A 27,288-nucleotide genomic window follows, 5' to 3' on the forward strand; every position below is an offset into this window, starting at 1 on the left:
GGAGTCCACAAACTCTCTGGGCAGCCTGTTCCAGGGCCTCACCACCCTCACAGTCAGGAACTTTTTCCTTACACCTCTTCTAAACCTGCCCTCTTTCAGTTTCAGGCCATTCCCCCTTCCCCTATCATACATGTCCTTATGAAAAAATCCCTCTCCAACCTTCTTGCCAGCCCCCTTTAGGTACTTGAAGTCTGCTGTCTCTTCTCCAGGCTCAGCAAGCCCTGCTCTATCAGTCTGTCTTCACAGGAATTAAATGCTGAACAGGAGAATTTTCATATTCTGACCTAGTGCAATTATAATAACTGTTCAGTATTATGGAAAAGGGAAAAAAAGAGGGTCAAAGCTGGTAAGGTTTGACCTTCATGGCTTTGTTCCACGTATGCTAAAAGCATTTCTATGTGAATCACATTTTCAGGCACTGATGATAACAGAAAATCAGGAATGCAGAAATAAGCTTATTGAAGATTTTGCATCACACACACACACAAATGGAGCATCTGGATGTAAATGTCACCGTCTATGGTGCATCCTTCCCCATAGAGACTAAAAATATTTAATTTTCATCACATGAACAGTCAGATATAAAATTTCTATTACTCTTGAAGGTTCATATATAGAAAATTAGGAAATTTTAAAAACTGCTTTTCAAAAGAATTACACACAGAAATGGAATTTGGGAGTCCTGTACATTCTCACAAGATCTTTCAGTTTTGCCCAGGAGTTTGTCTTAGAAAGATGGCTTTGTGCCAAAGCTAGTGGCAAGTATTTCTGGTACTCAGTTAACTTGGTTCCAGCTCTACCCCGTGCCACATCTTTGGCTGAGTGGTTGGTTCTGTACCCTGTTCCTCATCTGTAGAAGCAGTGTCACGTGTCTTTTCCCTCCCGGAGTGTAAGTTTCTCTGCTCTGGTGATGTCTGTCATGATGAGTACCGAGGATGCAATCTTGTTTAGTGCCTCTGGGCTTCCACAGTATGCAATTATCAATGTTAATGTCTCCAAATTGAGGAAGTGATTGGGTCTAGCAGACTGCTTTGTTGTTTGTTTGTTGTGTAATTACCAGCATTCATTACAAACAGGTATGTCTAATTTTTCCAGCTCTCAGCAAGCTGACTACAATGATGGTATTATGGGCTGGGTTAAACTGACTGGAACTGGTGAGTGAAATGGCTGCCCTTCTGTTATGAATAAATGCAACAAACACAGAGCTAGGCAGATTAAAAAAAAAAGAATGAAGAAATGACTTGTTCAGTGTGTGAGCTCTGGCTTTGAGCTGCTCACAGAGGAGTTGAAAGCATGGAGCTTTGGTGGGATTTCCCAGGGTATTGTTTAACCATGTGCACACAGCATTCTTCAGTGGCCAACAGCAGGTGAGAGAGAGACACAGAACAGCAAAATTGGAAATACGGTCTGAGAAATATATGCAAGAGAGAAAGCATTTGAACAGTGTCAATAGAACCCAAGAGCAAGGAGCAAAAAATCACCTGCTGTACCCAGAGACACCGGGTTCTGGCCAGCCCCAGCAGTACACGGGGTTGTGTCACAGAGCCTGCCCTTGGCTGAAGGGCTACAGCAGTAATATTTCATCAGCAAAAAAAGTTCTTGCTCCAGCACACTGCTGTGTGTCCTCTCTGTGGGGCAGGTGGGAGGCTGCAGCTACACTGATGCTCTGCCTGACAAACTCCTTGCAATTTTATAATCAGGAACAAAATCTAGACTGGAAACATTTTGTAAAAAAGCAAATCCCTTCACATCGAGACATATCTAGGGGTGATAATGTTTGGAAGGGAGGAATACCATTATTCAAGAGAACACTTTGCCATGGCTGCTTCTCCCGTGTTTTCCCTGCTTTAGTACAGGTGCTACAGCTTGACAAAGACCCGTGAAGCGCTCACAAGCACAGAACCTTGTTCTCAGGTGTGCCGGCAAATCACCTGGATCCAGGGCAAACCAGAGCCCTGCCCAGCCGCCAGTCCAGAGCCAAATCCCAGGGATTGCGCGGTGGGACATGCGGGGAGGCCCTGGGCAAGGGGGAGGGAAGGGAGCCCTGCGTGCGGCCGGTGCCGGCGTGCGCGGAGCCGGGAGGGACCGGGTGCATCGCCCGGGGGACCGAGGGCTCCAAAACAAACCCTGCTGCTCGGTGCCGACACAATGGCTCCTTTGTTGACCGCGGTGGGAAGGAGTAGCCGGGTGCGGAGGATGCCGTGGGGAGCGCTGCCAGGTGGGGCCGCCGGGACGCCCTGCCCGACTCTGGGCTGCAGCCAGAGCTGAGTGGAGAACATAGAGAGAAAAAAAAAAAAAAAATAAAAAAATCAGCTCTTTAGCACTGGATTCACCAAGGAAATGTGCAAAAAAGAGGCGCTGGCACTGTTTGGAAAAACAAGGCGATGTTTCACTTGATCTCAGTAGTAGGAGAAAGCAGCAAGCGTTTATTCTTTGTTCTACGCTGAGGGTGGTTTGGCTGGGGGAGGCAGACCGGGCTCTGTGCAGGTTTATATGGGTCACTGTGCCAAGAGAAATGATGCGGTGTCACAGAAGGGCACTTTGGAGAGGTGTATGGTCCTGACCTTAATAAAGGCAGATGTCACTTGTCACCACGACAGGTAATTCCTACAGGCCCTTAATTTTGCAATAAAATTCAGATGGCTAAAGTATTGTCTTGCAATGCACAGCGAGGCAATTTTTGTTGCACATTAATGCAGCTGAAATGGGTTAAAGCACTTCACGTGGAGCAGACACCAGTCCTGACATTTGCACCCACCAAAGAAATAGCCTCTTGTTCATACAATTCCAAAATTTGATACAGGAAAACAACACCATAAGTATGGATTGTTCCTGCAGATCTAGGTCTGAACTGCAGGAAATAACACTGGATTTTGAAAGTGCCACTGGTGATGCAGAGTAGCCATCCAAAACCACACATGAGAATGGATTTCAAAATTTTCTTGGTTGCAAACAGAATAAATAAATAGTAGACAATTTGAGGACGTATTTGGTGCTGGACTTACTTTGGCCCCACTAAAGTTTTGCTTGACTGCTGCAGTCAGTTCAAAAATTGTATCCTAAGCTCAGGGTAGATTGACAGAGAGAAGAAAGTCCCAGTTCATCCCATATAAATGTTCCCAAGGTTGTATCAAGGGCACAGAGACAGTTTGGTTGTTAGAAAATATGCAAATGGGTATTTCCCCTGTCAGTTTTATCCCGCCCTCTGTTTGTGTTTCTACGCGCCGTTAGTGCCATGGCTGTATCAGGGTGTTACAAATTCCTCCCCGTTTAACCACAGCCAGTGTTTTTAAGGCTGGCACTCTGGGGCCAGTTTCTGATCTCTGGTGTGATGAAGGAAATGTGAGAAGGATTTATGGCACCACCCAGGGTTTGCTCCTGCACAAGCAAAAGGAAGAGTGGGAGGCAGATGGGCAGAGACTGCCAAGGAAAAAGTTAAGGGGGAGTAACAGTTAAAAAACACCCCAACAAAACAAAGAGTAGGAATAAAACATACAGCAATACTACTTTTTATGCATTGTGTTTTGCTTAAGTCTCTTGATGGTGTTTCGTGGGTGCTTCCTCCTGTTCTTATTTTGCAGTCTATTATCATAAGAGCAGGTCATGTAAGGTTTTCAGGTCTGATATATGTGCTGCTTAAAAGGCTGGCTGAATATTCTGCACTGTGCTTCTGTATATTTTGCTTCTCTGCCTTCACTTTGCTCTGTGAATAGTAGTTAAAATTCCAGTGAGCTGCCCTCCCATTAAAATACCTTTAATGTTTTATTGGGATACCTCCTACTTTAAATGGTTTAACACATAAAGGTCCTTTGCTCATTTGAGAAAAAAATAAGCTATACTGCTGATGCAGAGGCAAGATTGTTTGGGTGGCTCTCCTGTAGATTGCTCTTTATGCAAATGGTGCCTTGGGAACGGGCAGATTAACGTGTTTCAGGGCAGGATGGAGACGCAAATGTTGCATCTACTTGCCTGGGAGTGCTCTGATGCAAGAAAGGAAACAAGCTCTCCTGCACATTGCTGACTGCTCCCTTTCTGTCTGAAAGTTCAGTGAGTGTCCTGGAAAATAATTACTCATTTAAAGTAAGGAAGGAAAGTCCAGAGTGCCTGTTTCTGAGCACTCTGCTTTCTTCAGGAAGAAAAGGTTTGAACCACTGTCTTGCTGAGGATGAGGAGTGGGAGAAAAGTAAAACTGGAAAAGGTGATGTAAACTAAACAAACAACAAAGAGAATTCAGATGAAATCTGAATGTAAAAAAAAAATAAATAAACCCATGCAGTTTAGTTCTCTTGAGTCACTAGAACAGGGTTTTCTATGACTGTGAAAACACATGGATAGCTGCTGGTTGTAAAGAGCATTTCCTAAGGTAGTCTAAGGAAAAAGAAATCTGCATTTTGAGAAAGGGAGGTGAGACTAAACCATCCAAGCTGAGAACAGAGAGAGGCAGAATTCAGCTCCAAAGATTTTGATTAAAGCTTTTTCTGAGAATCAGCGTGTGTGGGTTTTCTTAGCCCTTATTTTAACACACTTGGTGGCTGTCTGCAAAAATCTTTCCCTAAGTGTTCCTGCTGGGTTCTCTGTCATGTTTTGGTTTGATTGTCTGTTTTGGTTTGATTTCTTCTATTATTATTATTTATCAAAGCCTATTGATGGTGCAAAAAATGCTTTGTGCATCCAAACTGCTGTGCAGATGTAACTTTGCTGCCAGTGTGCAACTGCTGACACAGTTGTGATGGGATATTTGGCTGCCTGCCCTGAGGGGTCTCCTCCAGGCTCTTGCCAGGACTTCAGACACAGAGCTGGGATTGCTTTGGTGGAGCAGTGGGACACGTTTGTCCTCACCAGTGTCCCCCTCAAAAGGCAGTGGAACATACTTCAGGAATTGCTGAACATCTCCGGGGGAAGCAAAGACCCTGGAACCCATCTGGAATCTCTGAAAGAACTGGAAGATTTTGGGGGTGAAATAGAGTTATTTCCAGCTCTGCTCCCTGCAGGACTCTCAGCAAAGCCTGATTCAGTCCCAGAATTCACTCTCCAATAGTGTCTGTTTGGGCTCCATGGAGATGCCTGCAAGAGGTTGACTGAGCAGACTCCTGTTTTCCTTGCCAGCATTTCAGTATGACAAAAGAAGGAATGGCACCTGGTGGGGGGTCTGAGGATAATCCCAGCACATGGGTGTGTGTAGAAAACCTTGTTGTAGCTACCAGTAACCATGGCAAGGATTTTATCTTTGCCACCTTTACACAGTATTTTCTTTGTCCCTGAATTAGTTTCCAAACAACTTGCTGCAATCCTGGTTGTCAGTGTACCCATGGAGAGCAGCAGAAGATTACAGGAGGCTTAAAGAAAGACTGGGACTCCACAGGTATTGCAAAGAGCTAATGGGACTTTCTTCATTTCTTCAAAGAAAATCTTTTTACAGCCCCATTGAAATGGCTAAGCCCTTTTACTTAGCCTCTCTGCAAGGAGCAAGATGTTGATGTTTGGTGAACATCCCTTCACCAAATGGTGCCTGTAAACCATGTCCCTGCCACTGCTATTTTGAAATGGTTGTGTAATAAATATCATTCCAGCTATACAATTGAAATATTATAGCTGCTTCACTTATGACTTTAGTTAACAGCTTGCTGCAAAACTGAAGTAGACTTTCATGCCCCATGCTCTGGTACAGACCTACTATGCCTCCCTAATTTAATCAAAATATCTGGGAAACTGTCAGGGTCTGAAGGAAAAAATGCCATTTGCTATTGTGCAACAACTCTTACTGGAATCCCCTTAACTAGTGCTAGAAAAGAGCAGATACTCAGCCCTTCCATTTGCCCTCCCTCTCATCTGTCCAGAGGAGGACAGTCCATTTCCTCCACTGATTGAATTAATGACAGAAAATTCAATTGGAGAAGGAGAGAGGAACTGAAGATTTATTTTGATATGCTGAAGTCTGGGGGTTTCTGTATTGGCTTTCATTTGTGGGGAGGGTTTGTATGGATGAGGAGGGTACTCTGAGGTGTGGTGGCTGCTTGGAGTAAGATTTGTCAGAATATGTGCTGTCCATCATCCAGGCTGGGGAACTGATAAGGCAGACAGGGAATATGAAGGACTGATTGCTGCAAAAGGGGGTGAAAGTAATTGTGCCTAGAATGAACAGGCCTCCGTTCCTAATGATAAATAGGTTTCTACAATTTTCTCCAAAGCACTACCCAGAAAAGTAAATGAAAAAAGTGAAAGGGAAGTGAATACTCAGTGCCCATTTTCTACTTGAATTAAATTTTCATTTCCAAAACATGGGAGAGGAGGCAAAAATTATGAAAGTATGACATAGTATGTTAATTGCATCAGAAATAATGAGTGATTAGATCTGAGCTGTTGAGGAAAGTTAAAGGAGAAAGTTGTTAGCAAAGTGCCAAGGAAAGTGTCTATAAACCATATTTTTGAGGCTTTTCTGAACAGTATTGCACAGACTATGGAATATTATATTGTATTGTATTTAATACAAGTTAATTTGCTCAGTAGGGAAGTCTCAGATGGAGAATGAGAACAACCTGGAAGTAAAATGACAATATCCTTCCTTCCCAGCCTCCAAATTTCAGAGATCAATTTTTTTTTTCATAATTAAGCAATGAAGACACCAAAACATGTCTATTAGCTCATTGTAATCACATGGGACTGAAAATCATTCTAAGCCAGCTGTAAAGAGGAAGAAGAGATGCAGGTGCCTGGGACAGATGGACACACCAGTCAGTCTGCTGTTTTGGTGGCACAACTTGGGATTTCTCAACCACAAATTTTACAAGCCAACTTTGGCTGTCAATTTAAAACTAAACTAAACAAAGATGCTGCATGTGAAAATGGCCAAAAAACACATTCTGAAAGGTGGGAATAAAAAACTATTGTTAAAATTTTGATGACTAATTTGTCTGGGATTTGTTGTTGTAGGTGATTTGTTTGGTTGGTTTTATACTAGTATTAAACAAGTAAGCATGATCAACAATTTATTTTCACTCTACTTTTTAAAATATATCTGTTTTCTTTGAAAATGTTCTAGTTACCTAAAAGCCCATCCTGAGCAAAACTCTGCCCAGAAGCTGGTCACAAAAAGGACTCCAAAGGTGGCAGTGTCTTTTAGGCAGCAGGGAGAAAAGGTAATGCTGACACCTTTCTTGCGTGGGGCTCGTATGTCAGCGATCAGGGAAGCCTGGGACAGTGTTTCTTATTAGGTTTCTGTAATATGATGCACACTCAGATAAGTAAGCCACTCTTTTTTTTTTTTTTTTTTTTTTCTTTTTTTTCTTTTTTATTTTTTTTTTCTTTTTTTTTTTTTTGTGCCTACATCTCTGATCTAGGAGGGTCTGGTGGGATTTCTGTGCCCTTCTTTCTTAGGGCCAGGGGCTAGGAATAGCAGACTCTAACAGGAGACAGTGACCAGGAGCAGTCAGAGGTACTTGTCTAAGCAGATGTTCTGCCATGTACTGCCTTAGAGTGAGTCTCTGCCAAGATCTACTTACTGATCAAATTCAGCCTTCTGCCTGTCTTGAAAACAAGGATTAGAGAATTAGGGACATGATGCTGGAGGCAAGCATGGAGTTCAGATAGAGATGTGTAGATTTTCTGAAGGAAAGGGAAGAGCAGTTGCATGGGCTGCTCAAAATTTGCCCAGAAAAACCACCTAGAACACGAATGGTTTAATGAGGAGAGTGACCATCCAAAAGAGAGGAACTTACTATTTAATGGTGTAGATTGGTCTTGAAATAGAGACAATCAGTAGAACAAACAAACAGAAAAATGAGTGGGTGATGGAGGAGGGAAAACATAATGCTGGTGAAGAAGACTTGTAATTCCCACCCAAGATCCAAAGTTAGCTGAGTTTGTGAAGAGAAAACACCCCTGACAGTTGATGTGAGTGCTTGGCAGTCTCAGTGACAAGGACAGCTTGACTGAGAAAGAGACTTCTGTGAGGTTACAGGGAGCTGCAGCCCACAATACAAAAGCCAGAAGAGGAGTAAAATCTGAGAGAGTCTTTGAACTAGAGGGTTCAGAGGCGGACCATGAAGATGATCAGGGAGCTCTGGTCCAAAGACAACCTGAGAGACATGGGGCTATTCCCCCTGGAGAAGAAAAGGCTCCTGTGAGACCCTGCAGCAGCTTCCAGCACTTAAAGGGGGCCTAGAGGAAATCTGGAGACAGAACTGTTCAAGTTGAGGTTGGACAGGGCTTTGAGCAACATGGTCTAATGGTAGGTGCCTCTGCACGGCAGCAGGGTTGGAACTAGATGATCTTTATGGTACATTCCAACTCAAACCATTCCATGAAAACGAAATGTCTGAAATTTTAGAGGTGGAAATGTAAGCAAAAATCTCAGTCAATGGAACACGAGAATTTTCACAGCCTCCTTCTTCACCTGGGCTGCTTCAATGGCTCAGATGTCCATGGCTGACCTGAAAGAGAAAAAGAGACCCTATTGAAACAGGAAAGAGTGAGTGTGTCTTCTTGTCTGTGAGTGTAAGAATTTTCAGACATAGAAACTCTCCTTGGGTGAGAATTTTGGTGCCTCAATAATGGGATCATATCCTGGAGACACTGGAATAGGCAGCATGGTTTGATAAAGCTCATGATGTGATGATGTGATGATGTGATGTGATGTGATGTGATGTGATGTGATGTGATGTGCAGGTTTCAGGTGTGGGTGTTGGGCAGGTGAGAGGATCCATGCTGACCAGGAGATGTTGTAACAATGAAGAGCTGGTAGAATTCAAGAGCTCTGTATTTTGACATGCTAAGCATCATTCCTGTGCTATACACAGGAGTGCTCTCTGTTGTGCTCCTCCCTGGAATACCCTATCATGGGAAGTCAGGAAGCACTCTGGCTTTTAGTTCTGTTGATGAAAAGTCCATCTGTTATTGCAGTTGAGGGATCACTTTCAGTTTGAGTCTTCCCTGAACACCATTCCACGGATGTGAACACCTCTCTTAAAACTGTAGGTTCACATCCTTTTGTAAGAGAATGTCCCCTCCATCAACACACTCCTGCTGCCTACTTAGGGGGTTCTGTTGGTGCTGTCCAGAAATGCTGCTGCTGCCCAGAAATGTGCTTGAGTACATCCAGAAGATTTCCTCACTCATAAATAACAGGTTTGTTGGGGTAATTTCTTCCTTATGCCACTTAAACACAAGCGTTAAATATTCAGTCTGTTCCTAACAACACTGATGTCAATTTTGTGTCTGTTGGATTACATGTGAGTCTCTGCTGACTCTTCTTAATTTATCTCCACCTGTTGCTCTGCTATCCCAAGGAACAAGAGAACGAGGAAGAAGTGTGGTAACTTGGGTAAGGCAAAACCAAGGATAATGCGAAACCTTTGTATATTTACTTGGCTTCTGCCAACTGTGTTCCTGCTCATCAGACCTTAGTTCTGCCTCTCTGCATTATGTTAAACGAGGTTAAAAACAGCCTCTGTTCTGGAGTCACTGTTTAGGGCATCCCAGGAATGCTGGATCTCATTTATATGTGTACCACACCAATTTGGTCATGGTCTGGTTAAAGCTGTAGATGGTACACGATAGACGCAGCTGCTGGGGCATGATACCACACAGCGTGTTCCTGTCCTTGGGATGGAGACAGGGTGGAAATGAAGGAAGCTGCCCCTTCCCATGGTGCACCATCATGTTCCTCTGATGTAAAACACTTCCATTTGGAAAACGCCACCTTGCAGTTGAAATGAGACCTTAATTTAGAAAAATACAGGTTTCTAAGTTGCCTGTGGGCAACCACTGGGCAAAAGTATCTGTAAAAATGGTGCCACTTTCCATTTCACTGGGATCTGTGTACGTGCTGGAGCTCTGCTCCCAGGAGGCCCCACACCCACCATCCTTGATTATTTTGGGATGTGGTGAGGGAAGGCTGAAGACTGATGAGAGCTCACTGAACACACAGGGACTCTCTCCTCCCTCCAGCTGGTGCCTAGCGATGCATTCCCACAACAAAATTTTTAATTAGAAACCTTTTGCCTCGGGAGTCAGTACTGAACTTGCTAAACTTACTTCCTGGCTTCAGTGAAGTTCCACTTTCTCCCCTAATTATTTGCTATTTTCTTTCTTCAAACAGGTGCTAGATACACTCCTGTCTCTTGTGTGTAAATTGTGTCTCATCAGCATGGGTGAGTGAAAGGCACTGCCCAGTGCTCTGCTGATTTTATGGTGGTAACTGAGCTACTGAAACTCGTGGGAGTGCAGGGGAGGCTTTCTGTACCTGCCACTGTACAACACGGTACATTCTTCTTAGATTAAACATTTACTGGAGAAAAGTTGGGCTGCTGTTGCAGGAATCAATACACCTGCTTCACTACACTCAGCCAAGTGCAGTCTGGACAGGCCTGCCAAGTGCCACTCCTTGACAGGAGCCAGGAGCCACACAAGCATGCTGAAGCCCTTGGGAATCTAAGACAGGAGCACACCTTCTTCTCAGTTCTTCAGCAATTTGATCTGGTTTTTGCTGCTGCCTTTACTGCAACGGCCAAGTGCAGGGACTCCTCTGACATGCAGATCTAATCAGGCAGAAGTGTAGAAAAACCATGAGCAAAACCTTTTTTTTATCTGACAATCCAAAGAGCGTTGTATATTAAGAGACATTTAGAAAGCCCCAGAAGGAAAGGATGAAGGATGGAAATCGCTGTCACATTTGCCATCTGTATTTCAGGCCATGTGCGATAAAAAACTAAGAAAAAAATCTGTACTTTGAATATTTGATATTTTTGCTTTAGATAGGAAATTTTCAGCTAGCAGCTTTTCACATAGGCAAAGGCAACGTTATTGATACATACTGATATTGGAAACTTATGCTATTTCTTTTTTTCTTTAAACCTAGTGTTTATGAGCACTAACTGCAACACATATTGTACAATCAGCTCCTAAATAGAGTTGCACATTTGAGTATTACCAGGCATTTCCATACACTCAGAAACTGCAGCTGAGTGACAGCTGCCCCTTCCCAAACAATACAACTACTTTACATCATAAAGATGAAAAATTTTCTTCTTTTTTTTTGTTAAAACTCTAAAAGAGAAAGTTAGAGATCTTGTCATCACCTCATTTATAGACATAAAGAAGTGTTTGGCAGTTCAGTAACTGATGTAAGGTTTATTCCTTCAATAAACTCTTTTAAAATTTGTTGTTAGGCCAATTCACTTGTAATCCACGTGAATACCAGGAAAAATAGAATGGCTGCAGCACTTCTTTGGGACCACGAGGTAATGAACTGTGCTCACAGCTCTGCTCAGCTCCCATGACTGCTTCACACTGTGCTTGTACACTGAGCAACAGGCAGGAGAAGTGACATGACAATTTTCAGATCACTGCAGGGCTTAAACTTAGAGGGATGTACCTGCTGGAACCTGTGGATGCTGGTTATGCACACCTGAGTGGTATCAGAGCAGCCTCCCTGGCTGTGTGTGCTGATGGCAGTGGCTCACTCTGCCACAGTACTGAGCACAGAGCTGCTGTTCTGCTTTCCAAGGCCTCCTCACAGCTTGAGCTGTTTGTACCTTGTTAAGCTGGAAGAGCTAGACCAGGCAGACTCTCAGCAAGGCACACTAATACTAAACAGAAGTGATATTTTCTACCAGAAAATATTGTTCTTCAGGAGGGAACAAATTATTTTGGAAAATAAGTGAATATTTTCCTCCAGACCAGTCCACCCACTCAGAGAAATCCTTGTGTCTGTGCTGTTGTTTTCAGCTGCTGCTCCCACTTCTCCTCTTCTGACATCTCTGGTCACTCCTTGCCATCCAAGGGAGCCCTTGTGACCCAGCAGCTCCTCGTGCTCCAGCTCCCACAGCGCAGTGGCAGTGCCAAGCCCCAGCTGTGACAGGAGTGTGCCCCATCTGCAGGTTTATTTTCCTGTGTGGGGAACACTCTGTTTTTCCTCTGCAGAGGAGAAGAACCTGTGTGTGGGCTGCTGCGTGTGCCACGGCAGAGCAGCTGGCAGGTGGTAACTTGTTTATCTGCAAGAAGGAGAGCTGCTCCCCAGCTTTCCCTGCTCCCCCAGCTGCTCCTAGGATGGGGCTTGCCTGCAGAAGCAGGGTGAGAGTCAGATCTGTGAGAGCTGGAGGCTGTCAGGGGAGAGAAGGGGAGTGGGCAAGGCTGAATGAGGGCTGTGGTGCTGTGCTCGGGACATGCAGGGCTGTGAGGATTTGTGAGGCAGATAAAGAGGGATGTAGAAAAGCTGCATGTTGATTTGGCTTGATCACTGTGGAGAGACTAAAGCCCAGCAGAGGACAGGCAAACTCATGATTCTACAAAATAATTTCCAGCCCTGCCCCAAGCTGACCCTGCTCCTACATCTCCTCCTTTGTGCTTGGAGGAAGGCTGGAACCACACCACGACTGCCTCCCAGCCTCCTGCAGCATCCCTACAGCTGTGGGGTCACCTCTGCCAGCCACAGGGAGAGCTACAGAAGTCTCCAGAGCCCCTGGGCTGCCCCTGCTGCCTGTTTCCCACTCAAACATGGGGAAGAGCTGGTGCCTTCCTGTTCTCCTGGGGATGGACACGTGCTTATATTTTGGCTTTGGCAGCCCTTTGCAGTGGGAGTTTCCCAGAGTAAGGCTTATCCTTGCCACCCCCCCTGTCTGCTTGGAGTCAGGAATAAGATCCAGACTGTATTTCTCAGGCTTTTATCAGAGTATAGTGTTTTTCTCACTGCTGGCAGTGGCTGGAAAATTAGAGTTGCCATTGCAATCAGCAGGAGTTGGAGATACTCAGCACTGCTCCAGATGGGCCCTGAGGCGTGGGATGCCTAACTAGGGAGTCTGGAAGTCAGACATCTGAACCTGAGCTGGTCACCCTAGTCACTTATTTATACATAAGATAAAGCTCTCATTTCACATGTTTTCCTCTGGCACAGGAGACCCAGGTGGTTCAGCTCTTAAGTGATTTATACTGCAGCCACCTGTGAGTCAAGGGCTTCCAGAGAGGATGAGTTTGGCAAAATTTTCTTTTGATCTTTCATCAGACTGATAGACTACCTTTGCAGGGAGGGCTGGTCTCACAGTCAGGTGTTCAGGAGTGTGTTGCATTAAACTGCTTCTGCTATTTACTGCCCCTCTGACTGATGGCAGAGAAAACACGTGGTGATTTCTGCTCAGTTGCACAACACCCTATGAGTTCTTTAGGATTACAGGAGCTGAGTTCTTTGATGTTGCAACTTGAGGCTACTGTAGGTTTGTTTTACTCTAAGGTTTTAACTCTTCTGGAAGGCTCCAGTGAGTTTCCATGCAGATTATAAGAGCAGGGTTACTTCAGGAACCCTTCTCTCTGATGAGAAAATGCTCTCAGCAGGCCCTGCCTCTTCAGGCAGAAGACAATAGGTTTTCTTGGCAGTATCTGAATGTTTATCAGGTATTCTAAATTCATTAAATGAAATGGAATGGGGCTTTTAGCAGTATTATTAGCAAGATGACTATAATTTAAGGGAGTAGGAGAGTGCTTCATTTCCTACCTTTAGTAATAAACTGAAAATAAAATGTAAATGTCAAGTGGTAATGTAGCAGTGTGCTTAGCAACCAGATGATCAAATGTTAGGAAAATGCCAACAGCAGTAAGTCAGAGCTGCCTGCTTGTGTGTTTGTGTGCATGTAAATAATCTTTCCTCAGCTAGGGCCCAAGTGTCAGCAAAGGCTGTTTTGTTCCCTTTCTCTTCCCTATTTGTGTCATAATTTGACTGAAAAGATTAAAATACAGCAGAGAGACAATATAACTTGGGCAGAAAGGCAGCCCCAAAATCTCCAGACACAGTAATATGCCTTGATATTAGCATGGCAATCAGAGCGGTATTAGGCAGGGTGGAATTGAGCCAGACTTTTCTTACTCTTCACAAGGCTGGAGTTGGTGTGAAGAGGGGATATTTGCTAAAGCAGTGCCCTTAGGCTTTGAGATATTAGGTCAGGTATGTTTGTGGGGATTTAGATTAAAAAGGTATGTAAAGGGACAGCCTTGCACCTTAGGATGTCTGTGAGCCCTTCATATCCATTAGAAAAATCTTGAGGCAAGGAGAAGGAACTCCTAGGGTTTGAAGAAAGCTTGTTGGAGGCATCATGAGGAAGAAAGGGAATTATTTCACAGACTACCCAAGCTTTAGTGCTAGGTCATGGTATGGACTTATTAACCATGGATTCCCTGCCCTCATGGTTTCCTGACTATATCATATTACATCTCTTTCTCAAATATTTGTACTGTTACCAGTCCTTGCTCATATGCTCTCAAGATTTTTTCTCAGTTTTTTTTCCTGTTAAATCAGCCTCTCTAGGACATCACACAATTTTTGTTGCTTTTCACTGAACTATCTGTATTTTATCAATATCTTTTTGAAAGTAAGCTACCAGTTCTTACTCTGGTATCTTCTCTCATGTGAGCAGTAACTATTGCTCTCCTCCCTGGAACAGCTACATTTTACAAAGCAAAGAGATTTTTTTTTCCCCCTTCCAGCCATTTCAAGCAGCCTGCAAACACCAGAGGACTGAGCTACTCCACCAGAAAGCCATTCCTGTGGCACCATGTGTAACTTTGATCCATTAACACACAGCTACATGCGGTGCTAGGGAGCCACAAACATCTGTGGCCATCACTAGTGAGAAAGAGGCCCAAGTTTTTCCCAGATAGCATGGAGGTTTCTGGAAAACCTACCCTGAATGTAACCCAGGTAGAGTGCCTGCTGCTGCCCTGACTGCTTTGGAGGGTTGGTAGGCTGAGAGACAGAGCCTGGGCAAATGCAGTGCCCTGTTTAGGTCTCTGTAGCTGTAGGAAGGATTAAATCACACCCAGCATGTCCAGCCTCGCCCTGCCCCTGCTCCTGTATTGATTTTCTTCATGTGGGGTAGGAGAGCTTTGCTCACCTGGGAGCGGCAGCCCCGGCCCCCCGCTGTCCTGCCTGCCTGGAGCTCAGCCAGGCACTGCCTGCCTCCTTCCCCTTCCAGCCTCTTCCTCAAAGGAAAGGCCAGGCATGGCAGCACTGCTTTATGCTGTTATTCATCTCCAAAACAAAAGCCTCACTGACTTCACTGAGTACAGAAATTCGTGTTATTTTAGGGGGGCTGCTATTTTATTTATTTTTTTAGAGGGAGATAAATAGTTGACTACAGTGTCCTCTGTGCTGTCTTTACATCCATTTGGTTTCAAGTGAAGGTTTGGCTCATAAAAGTACAGGTGTCATCTGTCAACCCAAAAGGAAGCCTGAAACCAAGAGTTCCAAACAGTTTTTCAGCCTGTCTTCTCCCCTGTGCCTGTGCTGAAGGCTGTACTCCTTGGTAATGACTGGATCTAGGCAGGAGTTTGATTATTCCTCTTATGAGAAAATCCCAGGGTTCCCAAACCTGCTATTTGTTACTAAATTGTCTAGAATAAAAGAAAAAAACTCTTTTTCTGTGGAAAAAAAAAAGCAATCAAAAAGGAAACAAAAATGAAACTGTTCTGATTTTGATGGTTGTCTTGAAAGTTTTGAATATACAAATTTTAAAAGCCTGGAAAAGTTTTACAAATCCTTTTGTAAATGAAAGAGCATATGTTAAAAAAAATGAAAAGAGCAGATGCTACTTCTAAAGCCAGTGTTTACATTCCAACTTTCTCTCAAAACAAAGCTGGCTTTCCTTTTAAAGGACATTTCCCTAAGAAAAATCTCTTGCAAAGTAAGCAGTTGATGCCTGGTAGCTCGCTGTTCCCACCTGTGCTTTGGTTTGCTTAGGTCCCCTAAAGCCTTCTGGGGTGCAAAATCAGCTGGAAATACCTTGCACATGGACTGCTACATGGCATAGATGGACTTACTTTTCTGAGTGAGTGCCATGAAGCCAGTGGTAGGGATTTTGTAGCTAGATCTTTGTGCAGCTGCAGGCTGTGGAAATGCTGCTCTGTAGCATGGGCAGCAATAGCCCCTCTTGGCATGGTCCTCAGTGGAGACACAATGGAGACACAGTTTTGGCTCGCTCGCTGGAAACCAGAGAGGGAGTGGTTTTTAATGAATGTTATTACTAAAAATATCAGACATTTAGAGAAAAAGTAGTCTATGAAACATAATTATCTTCTTCCATGGAGTTAATGAAGGGATAATAACTGTGTCCACCTTATTCTGCTGCTACTATTGTGTGGGAACTCAGCGCATCACCTCGGATGCTCTGAGTCCCAGGGAGACCCCTTGGGGGGCTCAGAAGTCCTGGAATGTAGCCAAGAGCACCTGGTGGCTTGATTTTGACCCTTCAAGGGTCGTGCTATCAAAGCATGAGGATATGGAAGTTTCAGAGGTTTGAATGGTGTAGGGCAGGTGTTTTTATAGAATAGAATATAGGTTTTAAGATTTTGGTACAGGGGGGTCTAATGGAGGCAAGATGGAGGATTCAGGCCCGACCTCGTGGCTTTTCTCCTTCTTCTTGTCATCCATCTTCTCTGTGATGTGTGCATTTTAGATTGGTTCATACTAAAAGTACACTGTTTAATAAAGGTGATGGGCATTGGGGAAAAATTGTAAATATCACCTACGCAATTATCAGTATAAGAATGTACGACCGCCCTAAAGGGGCAGAGAGTGCTTGTGGCTGCCTTGCTGGTCAGATCTCGGCTGGGCAGAACAAAAACCTTAGAGATAAGCTTTAATAAACAACCTGAAGACCGAACTATAGAGGAGTCCAGACTCGTCTGTTCATCGCGGGCTGCCTGCGAACCGTCCCACGCGAACCACCCTACGCATGTCCGACAGAGACACACAGCCGATCGGGCACTATTGTTTAATACCTTGTCACCAGCAGCAGCAGTAGCAGCAGCAGCAGACTCCGGTGAAATGCTGGTTTCCTGTATCGACTTCCATTTCAATATTTTGTATCCAGATAATGACCAATTCTAGTTACAGTGATCTGAATAGTGCAAATATAGCTAACTAACAGAATGATGAACTATTTGATGGAAAGAAGAGCTGTTGGCAGCACAGAAAAGCTCCTCTCAAGTGTAACTACAAATCCCCAGCAGCATCCTTTTGGGGTACCCTGCTGGTGACAGTGTACACACAGTCCTGTGTGAAGCTGTGGGGTTCTGCTGCCCCAGGTTCAGTGAATTTTTGGCCCTGTCAGTGTGGATCCAATTTGGTCAGAGCCATAATGCAGCAATTCCCTCAGCTGCACAAACCTGCCCTTGGCACAGGATTGGATGCACAGCCCAGCAAGGTTTATTCTGGGTAATTCATTTGTTAACTACCACACCATGGCACAGGCTCCAATTTGTTTGGAGAACTTGGACTCAGGGAGGAAAAGTGAGCTAAACAGGAAGCTTGGAAATTTTGTCCAGACACTGCAGCTGGGAAGAGGTTAAAGCATCAGAATATCTGGACTGCTGATATAAGAGAAATTCCTGGAACCCTGAACACCTCTGCTTTTTGCAAATTGTGAGTTATTTTTGCTGTTAATGCTACTTGTTCTCAATTATTAGTTAATTAATGTGAGTAAAACTACAATAGGGAAAAACATAATAATGAGTCTGCTTGTTCTTTCCACTCCCAACAAAATAATAATACAAGCCATTAGATTCTCCTTGATGATTTGAAAGCCCAAATAGTGGATTTTTGTACCTCTTGTGTGTATAAAGTTATAAAATTTGTATACAAGATGGATGTTAATGAAATTGAATTTTTACAATTTTTAATTTTACGATTATTAATTTTACAATTTTTTCCAAATATCTGTGGCTTTGATTATTTTCCTTTTGGATGTAGGGAGAAATATTTTTAGGGATTTGAATCAGCATCCCAGTCCGTAGAACTTTTCTTAATGCTGGGAAATGTCAGCTCACATTTCCCAGCTCTGGTTTTTTGTGTATTTGTTTGGGTTTTTTCAGAACATTTAAAGTGAGTACAACTGATACTGTCTTCTGACTGGCAATGAACGAGTTCAATGCAGTTTTTTTCTGTCATTAATTTTAGCCAGTGATATTTTTGCCAAGATCTCTCCTCACTGCTCTCTAAATTGCAATTACTCTTCCGAATGGGAATAAATGTTGCCTATACAAATTCTCTTGTATGGTTTTATGTAGACTTAATTTAACATATTGATCTCATCTCACTCGAGGCTAGAAGTAGAGCTTCTCTCATGTTCTCACATTTTAAAATTAGTTCTGCCAGATTTGCTGTGATTAATTTTTCAAGAGAATTTAACTTTCAGAAATAAGGGAACTATCAGAGGGTTGTCCTTAATGAAGCTGTTTCCATTCTGCTCTACCATGACTGATAGGTTTTATCTTAACTAGTTAAACAAAAATGTGGTGATGAAAAAGGAACTTTAGAGAGAAATAAATCTCTTAAGATATTCAGTGTACCAGAATTAGCTCTCTTCTCTAGGAGGCTGAACATGTGAGTATATACATATCATAACTTTTCAGAGGGTTTTTTGTCTCATTGCTATGTTTTGCACAGAACACTTCAACTGTCATTTAATGGGCTTGATATACTTCTTAGGAAGATTAATAGATTCACAAAGTTCCTAAGAGGATTTAGATACATTACTAATCACAGAGCCAGGAGACTGGCAGTAGTTATGTTTTAAAAAACCCAATTAAGCAGTTTGATGAGACTGCAAGCACCGTTCTGCAGAGTTCACTGTTTTTATTTGTGTGTGTACAAAGAGAAAAAGAAAATATTTTCTGTCTGAATCTCTGTGAAGAGCAGCTTGCTGTGTGCATTGTGTATGGGCTACATCCAGGATGTCAAGTCCAAAGTCTGCCCCTCTGGTCTTTTTACTGGGATGGGGTACATATGGTGAGTGTGTCCCTCCAGGACCAGGGATGGGCAATTCACAGTAAGAGCCTGCAGCAAGTTACAGATTTTTTTCCAGTCTGTGTGGTCAGCTCTTCCAGGGGGAAAAAAGCCCCATCAAATAGAAAAGCTGTACAATTAGATGTCAGAAAATGTTGCTCTCTTCTGTTGTTCCTTTGGTTGGACTGATGCATCCAGCCAGTCTGGACTGCAGCAGTAATGGATGCCTCTGCTGGATACCCACCTCAAAGCAGACGGGCTCACAGGGGAGGAGAGAGAAGAAAGGGAGGTTTCAGGGTTACAGCTGACAGCAGTTCTATAGCCAATGGCTTAAAAAGAAGTGAATTCTTATACAGAAGGTGAAATATTTATTTAACTGCCAAAAGCTTTTGCATTCACCTACTCTGGTCTTCCAGCTACCATCAACCCTGGACCTTTCTTGACTCCCATTTTGAGTCAACATATTATAGCTCAGTATTTTTAAAAAAACCTTTGAGTTGCAGAAATTCTACCAGAAAACCTGAGAGCCTACTCCAGTATCTGACAGCATGTAAAATTAAAACTTTTTTTCCTTGTGTTTTTTCTACCCTTGGGTTCCTGCCTGTTACACAGAATGGCTCTCTACCTCTTTTTCTGCATGGCTGTATTCACAGTAAAATATACATTATAGAGATGTAGTGAGCTGGGACTTACTTGATGAAGATGCAGAGCACTGGATATGGCTATCTGTGTTGGAGGTGTATTTTCAGTTCTTTGGTTGTGTTAGCCTCTATTAGCCTCTTCCAATATCACAGGCATTAGAATTAGTCAAAGATCTCTAATAGCACTCACAATCCATTAAAAACACAGAGGCAAAATGTCATCTTTGGTACTGCCCTATGCTCCTGCTGCTCACTGGGGGATTGTGCTCTCTATTTCAGCTGGTTTCACCAGGGATCCAGCTCAGCCAATCATCCCCAGTGATACCCAAGTCCTTATCAGAGAGAGCTGCTTTTTCCTGGAAGAGGGGCTTTCAGCCTATGAGTCTTGCATACTTTGTTTCTAGATGTTTCACTTTAAGTTTTATTATCTAAATATTTGCATCTCATCCTCTCTACCCTTCTGCTCTGTCCCCCCCAGTTGCTCCCTTTCTCTGTTCTTCAGGTCACTTGAATACTTGAGTCAGTATCAGTTTTTATACCTCCATTTCACCACTGAAAATTGTGCAGATTTAATGTCTTCATGAACCTGTTAGAACCCCACCTCTTCCATTATGAAATCTTGTTTATAAAACCTGTGCTTGTAATTTGCAATCTGGTGTTCAGTGTTGACTCTTTTTTCCCTCCAAATTTTTTACTATATTAAAATACCTTATATATAGCTAAAGTTAATATACCAGTGCTATTAATTTAACAAACAAGTTTGTAATATTACAAAAAGGTCATAAAATTTATTTTCCATAAATCTGTATTACTGGTATTACTTGTCTCATCTACTTTTACATCCTAATAACTGTCTCTCCTGTCAGGTTATCAGTTATATTGTCCTGGATTGTTGCCCAGCTGATGCAGTATTTATTTATTTTAACTTTCTTTGGTAAGTCTTGGCATAATATTAGGACTCTTTCCAATCTTTTGAACTTCTTTAATATTCAAATGAGCTACTGATAACTGGCATATTGTCTGATTTGTATAATTCTTTGACCAACAATTTTTAATATTTGGATACATTACTTCTGGTAATGTATTAAAAAGTATTTAAGTTTTGTTTAGATTTAGCTATTTATTATTCTTCTAAGTTACAGGTGAAATAAAAAACTTCTTACCAGCCTCTGGTTTAACAGTACCATCTGGCTGGGTTTGTTTGTTTTTTTTCAAATTGAAACTCAGCAAGGAACTTTTTTACTCTAATTTCCTAAATAAAAGATGCAAAACAATTTTCAACCAAGATAAAAAATGGAGATGTAAGTCAGATAAAGTTACCTGAATAGAAGACATACACAGAGTATTTGTATAAACCCATAGAGAGATAATGAGTGTCCAAATGTCCTGTACTTTCAAAGAAATCTGGTAGAAATCTCCTTGTATATCCTTAAAAAAAGACTTAAAACATAGCCTTACACATCAGAAAGATCCTCATCAGGTTAGTGGAAATACAAAATACTCCACTTGCTTTCTATCAAATGTGGATCAGGGAGGGAGATTCTTTGCTGTGAGATACTGCTCCCAGTGTGAGAGAGAGAGAGACAAGTGCCAGCAGGAGGCAAGGGTGGAAGAGTTTGCACTTGAGTTTGGAAGCTTCAGTGTTTCCTGCTTGGAAGGGAAAGGACTCCTGGGGAACCTACCCAGCACTGGTGGGCAGATTGGAGAGGAGATTAGGAAATACTCCAACTTCGTGGGTGGCTTCCCACTGAGGGGCAGGTGACACGAACAGCCAGGTTTGCAAAGGAAGGTGAGTAATGGTATTGCAAGTACCAAGAAGCCCTCAGGGTGCATTGCAGCTGGCAGTTCTTTGGATCAGCAGGGTAGGAACTGTGCTACTGCCATGTATCCATGTGATAAACACACCAAAATGAAATCCTGCAGCACCTGGAGGGGAATAATGTCACTCTGCAGGTATCTTTCCCAAGCCCTTAGATGTGCTTCTTGCAGGTCAAGTGTACAGTTTAGAGGGATAAACAGATGGTGAGGAAGACAGAGAGGATCCTTTATGGCTTGTTGTCTTCCTCATGTGGCACCTCATCTTCCTCACCTAGGCAGCAAAACAGAGAACAGAGTAGTTTTTTGTTATCTACCCAGGACCAGCATAGTAGTGGAACAAAGCTCTGCAGCCCAAGGTAAATTTTGTTCTGTAATAGAAATGGTTTTACAAAGAAATTCAGAAAACAGGAAATTAGACGACTTCTGGAAACCAGCCCTTTCCTCCTCTTGCCCCAGCTAATTTAAACATATTGGCCAATTCCAACCTTGTCTGACTGGAAGATTTGAGGAATTAGGAATTAGGCTCCTGCTGACTCTGTCAAAAGAGTTGCTGTGAGGAACCATTCCAGGTCTGATGGAAGCTGCAGCAGAGGCACAGTCCTTGTTAGCCAGCAGAGAGTCTACACTGTTGTTTACCTTCAGGATGTGAAGCACAGTACATTGGGTTCCCATGGACCTCAGAACTGCTGCCTCTTGCTCTGTTTGTTTATTCCACATCCTATGATTCTTGATCTAAAACATTAATGATGGAACAATTTCCTGCTTGTTCCTTAATTTACATCATTACCTGGACCTGAACACAAACTGCACTGACCCTTCTTCATTAAAGCAGAAATTTTATTGATAAATACTTATGAAAGGGTGCAGTTAAGTTAGTCTGCAAGCATTTTTGGTGCTTGTTGATGTTCATGCTACAGCACTCTACCCTGAAATGCTCTTGGGGAGGTGGGCTGGTCATTCATCTGCTCCACTGATAAGCTTTTTTGGGAGGAACTGTGGGAGGGTTGTTTTTCCTGATCAAAAGCTGATCTACCATTGCCAAGATTTTAGAAAAGTTTTTGTTACAAATGTGTTACAGTTCCTTTTTTAGTGTTCATTAGCATCCTGGAAAAATCACAGTCCCAAACGCCTTCAAGAAGACAAACTGATTTGTTTTCTAGGGCAAATGCTTATCTATTTCTTCAATTACATTGAAACTGTGATTTGTAATACATCATAATGGAGAGGTTGTAGAAGTCTTGTGAGCAAACACTAGCCACCCTTTGTCCAGGTGCCTTGTTAAAATGACAGCGGGGTCACCTGGACACCTTTTTAGAGGCAGAGAATTGGTGCAAATTACCAATATCATGTGAACACCTCCTGTGTCCAGCCGGGGATGTGAGAGGAGGAAAGAGGGGGTTGCAGGAAGCCCTCACAAGAGCTGTGCCCCTCTCAGGGCTGAGCCAAGCCTACTGCAATCCTGCACCTGCTGCAGATGCTGTCTCTTTGCAAGAGCACTGTCTTTGGTCACACTGCACTTTCGCATCTCCGCTGTCACTGCGGCTCAAATGCAAATGGCTATGGCAGCAAGAGCCCTGCTGAAAGCACTTTCTTTCTCTCTGTGTAATTTACTTAAGGGAAAGTGACTTTTTTATTATTTTGTAATAATCTTATGTAAAATCTTCACTTAAACCTTCAGGTACCTTACCCCCAATTTACTGAAATTTCTGCACATGCCTAATGTGTTCTTTCAAGGATAACTTTTCCAAAGTGTAGAATTCAGCTTAGTTACCATCAAAGTAAAACCCAGCACTTCAATGTTACTGGTAAGACTTTATTAAGTCATTAATTGTGCTAGTGCCAGCAGGGTATCCTTGCAAATTTAAAGAACAAAGGCAGTTATTTTGTAATATGCACATTCCAGGACATTTAAATTATTGACCAGGTACGTAAATAATGGATGGCTCACAAAAGTATCGCTGTAAGAGCCCTGGAAAGCGTTGCATTCATTTGCCAGGGAGATGGTGGGGTCAGGACTTGTGTAGTGAATAATGATTCATTCTTTCCTTCCCCACTCAGGAGCCATTATCCTGCTCAGCTGCGTGAGCAGGACATTTATGCTCCAGCCAAGGAGCAGCACCTGACGCATGCACCAAGTATGAGGAATATTGTGTAAAGGTGCTTTTAGTGACAAACACGTGAGCCTGTTTTCATTCCTGTCCTGTCCCCAAAAAGTGGCCTTGGAAACGAGGAAGTTCTGTGAATTTCTGAAAGTACAAGATGAAAACAGCGGTGTCCATTAAGGAAAACTGACCCTTACATGTCACCCTCCTGCTGCCTCTGCTTTGTGCCATGTCTCCTGCAGCCCCGACATCTCTGTCCTGGCACAGCCATCACAGGCAGGACTCCACCAAGTGCAGTGCCATGGCTACTCAGGATGGCACAGAGGTGTCAGCCCTGAGGGAAAGATGTGGGAATCTGCCCCATATGCAGCCTGTGTGGAGTGCAGGAACTGAGGTGGTTTTGGCTGTGGGTTACAAAACTAATGCAGCCACACTTCCAGACCTCTAATGCCAGGCTCTCCCTATCAAGGAATGCCAAACCACTGGTGGCATGGCAGCAAGCTGTGATCCCTAGGCAGTGCCCTACACAGGCAAGATGAATTTCCATGCCCCCAGTATATCCTTGGCATAGGGCTTGCCAGGGCTCTGTGTGAGTCTCCTTTGGAGGCAGGTGAGGGAGGAACATGGCTGTGAGCCAGCTGCAGCCCAGGGTGGTGCCCCCAGAGGTCCCCTTGCCTCTGAGGTGGTGCAGGAAGCAGTGTCAATGAGCTATGGATCCACAGCACCACATGTGAGCAAAGTCCATACTGCACAACTTACAGACATGAACATATTTGTGAAGTTGACCAGAAAGATGTAATATCCAAAAGCATGTAAGTCACAAGAGAGGCAGAAGTCCTCTGTGCACTCTCTTGAGTGGGAAATTTATCCCTTTTCCTGACAGCTCTTGTGGATGCTGTTGGAGCCCTGTCCACACAAATATTGAAACATTTTTTAAGCCAGTTTAGGTAATTGGTTACTTAGGCTGATGCTTTTCCTTACTCAGCTTTTGCCACAGGCTGGCTGACCCTTTTTTTGTCAGCAAGCCTGACAGGAGGAGGGGGGCATGGAAACATGAGAAGTGCTGGGTGACCTAGAAGCAGAGATGCAAGAGCATGATGAAAGGTGACCTGAGCTCACTCTGGGCAGTGGGGTGCTCCGACATAGGGTGAGAAGAGCAAGGAAAGGCCAGTGGGAAGCCCAGAGGAGAGAACACCAAATGAGGTTAGAAACCCTTAGTCAGGAGGAAGATTTAGTGTGTCCTTCCTTGCCAAATGAGAGTCAGGGACAGTCAGGAACAATATAAAAAGTCAGGAATTGCAAAGAAAGAGCCCAGGCCTTGTGTAAGGAGGCAGTCCCTGAGGGTACAAGCAGCTGCAGCAGCCTGAGACAGTGCTCTCCCAGGACGAAGGAGCCTCACCATCCACCTTCCTCATGGAGCAGATGCTCCCAGAACCAGTTATGACCCTCTTAAATCTCTCCAGATCGGCCTCTCCTTTGGCCTGTAAGTGCAACACTCCAAAAGGGACTTAATAGATTACTGCTGGAAAGAACGAAATTATGCCTCCTCCTGTCTCTCACAAGTGGCAACTCTCTCAGCATGCCCCAGGCTTACATAGCTTCGTGCTGCTCATGCATGAGGAAGTCTGGAGCCATTTTACAGCCCAGGTCTTTTGTCAATCCTTGTTTTTACTTGATTTCTCTCCTTCTGCAGTGTAGCACTAGCACTTGTCCTTGCTGGATTTCTTCACAGTGATTTCATACCCTCCCTCCAAGCTATTACTGATCACTTTAAGCTCTAACCCTGCCCTTCAAGGCATTTGCAGTTTGTTGTTATCCACTCTGCGTACCATCATTTAGTTGTTGATAAAAACATTGAGTGAGAGGGAGCTGACAGCCTCTGTCCCCATCTGACAGGGACTCAGCCCCTGTGCTGAAAGGAGGTTCTCAACTCCTTTTGCCCATACCTAAGGCTGGTTACAGCTAGACCATGTTGCTGAAGCTTGTTTATGAGGATGTCATGTGAGATGGTTGTAAGTGGTGTATGTAGCTTCCCCCTCAGCCACCAGGCTGGTTACCTTGTCAGAAAAGGACACTGGATTCATCTGGTGAAATTTTTTGACAAACAGAACTACTTGGGCTGTTTGCTTGATCCCTTTGTCATCTTGTGGGCACATGTAGACCAACTGTTCCTTTTTTTTTTTCCTGGGATACCGGTCAGTTTGTTCTGGCATCCCCACATCCTTTTTTTTATCAAATTTGCCTTCTGCAATACTCTCTTCCACACAGTATTGGAAATAATTGGTGGTGATTTGAGGCTTTGTTGGCATGGTATATTGTAATGACATATGCTCATGTAAAACCAACCACCTGGGGAAAGGCTGGGTGATGTCTCAGACAGGGTCTCGTAGAGTTTCAGCAATAAACAGATCATCCTGGCTTCTGGGAAGGTCAGTGATTGCTCAGAGTAAATAACCCAGCTGTAGATGAGAAATAACCTTGGGGAGGTGAGAAATGGGGAGGGGAGAATAAGGCTTGGTAATGGCAGCAGTGTTTCTGACAAGCTGACAGTAGCATGGTGCATAGCAAAACTTTGAAAAACTTGCTGCTGTGAGAAGATGAGTCTTCCTGGTAGTTTTTCTTTTTGCTGACTGCTGCTTGCAGGCACAAAATGAGAAGTATGGCATAAGCCTCCCTTTCCAGAACTGTTTTAATTTTGGAAGACCTGAGTTGCTCTGTTCTTTAGGGGGTTATTTTCTCAATTCTGATTATAGGTGATACCCAGAAATTCACCAAAGTAAAAGAAATCCATGGCATTTGTGTTTCCTCTGGGCCTCTGATTCCTCCTACACCTAGGGGTTCAGCTGAGGGCAGACATGACTGCAACAGTATCAGGAGAGAAGAAAACTATATATTTAAAATATTTGAAGAGTCTGAGATAGTAAATTTGAAGTCAGATAGCTCTCCTAGGCTTTTGGAGATATTTTCTAATTTGAAGTGTTCTAATGCCCTATGTATTTTAAGAAAATACCCTATGTATTTTAAGAAAATTGGAAAATAGATATAATTCAATGTGTCTATCTGAACATCATCACCTTGCTAAATCCAAGCTAGTCACCCTAAGCTTTATTTACCTCAATGGAGAGAAATAGGCCCCTTGAGAAGGTAATTCATCAGACCCACTTAATTTACATCACTTTGTGAGTCATTCTCTTGAGGTATCTGTAGCTCTCTGTTGCGTATATGTGGAGATTAGGATGATGCCCATGTTAGGTGTAACAACTGTTCATCAGTAATAGGAGAGCCAGTGAAAGCAAGTTAATGTGCTTTATCTACAGGCTGTTGGGCCCAGGAGAATTCAGGAATATTCAAATTTCATTTTTCTGAAAGGCAAACTAATTACTATTGTCAAATTTGATGTTATAAAGCTTCGAGCAAATACAAAAGCATTCAAAGATCAGTCATTTCTGCTTTGTATTCAGTACTGAAGTAACTGAACATTTGTTTTCCTGATCTTTTATGCCTACTTTATTGTCATATGTTGTTTGACATTCAGGAAATAACACAATGTTTTAATCAACAATGTAAGATTGCATTAAAACTTGATGGCCCATGGCTTAATGGCAAAACTGAGTAATTAAAGCTGTGGCGTAAGTAATAGTTGGAGGCAAGTTCTGGTAAGATTTCTCCTGCAAACAAGGAAACTTCCAGGACTTACCTACCCATGTCCAGGGACACAGAGGTGGAGGAGATGTTTGTATTTCTTTCCTCTGTCCTGCTGTGTGTAGTGAGCCCACCAGACCTTCAGATTGTCATGAATGATGTAGTACAGCACTCTTTCCAAAATGTAGCTCATGGCAGTGAGACTGTTACCTAGCTTGCCAGACATGCTACCCTCTGGACAGGTAGTCCTGTAATTGGGATAAACAATAGCAAGGATACCATTATTGCTATGTCTTGAAGATGCTTCTGTTGCAAGCAG

The 27,288-nt window shown here is 43.3% G+C and overlaps 1 protein-coding gene across 2 annotated transcripts in view; it reads left to right on the top strand.

Annotated features, from left to right (window-relative positions):
- SEC63 (SEC63 homolog, protein translocation regulator) overlaps positions 1-27,288 on the top strand; it is a 564,354-nt gene that overhangs the window by 487,204 nt on the left and 49,862 nt on the right. The window lies entirely within an intron of this gene.

Source organism: Serinus canaria, chromosome 3 (assembly GCF_022539315.1).
Source record: "Serinus canaria isolate serCan28SL12 chromosome 3, serCan2020, whole genome shotgun sequence".
NCBI classification, from domain to species: domain Eukaryota; kingdom Metazoa; phylum Chordata; class Aves; order Passeriformes; family Fringillidae; genus Serinus; species Serinus canaria.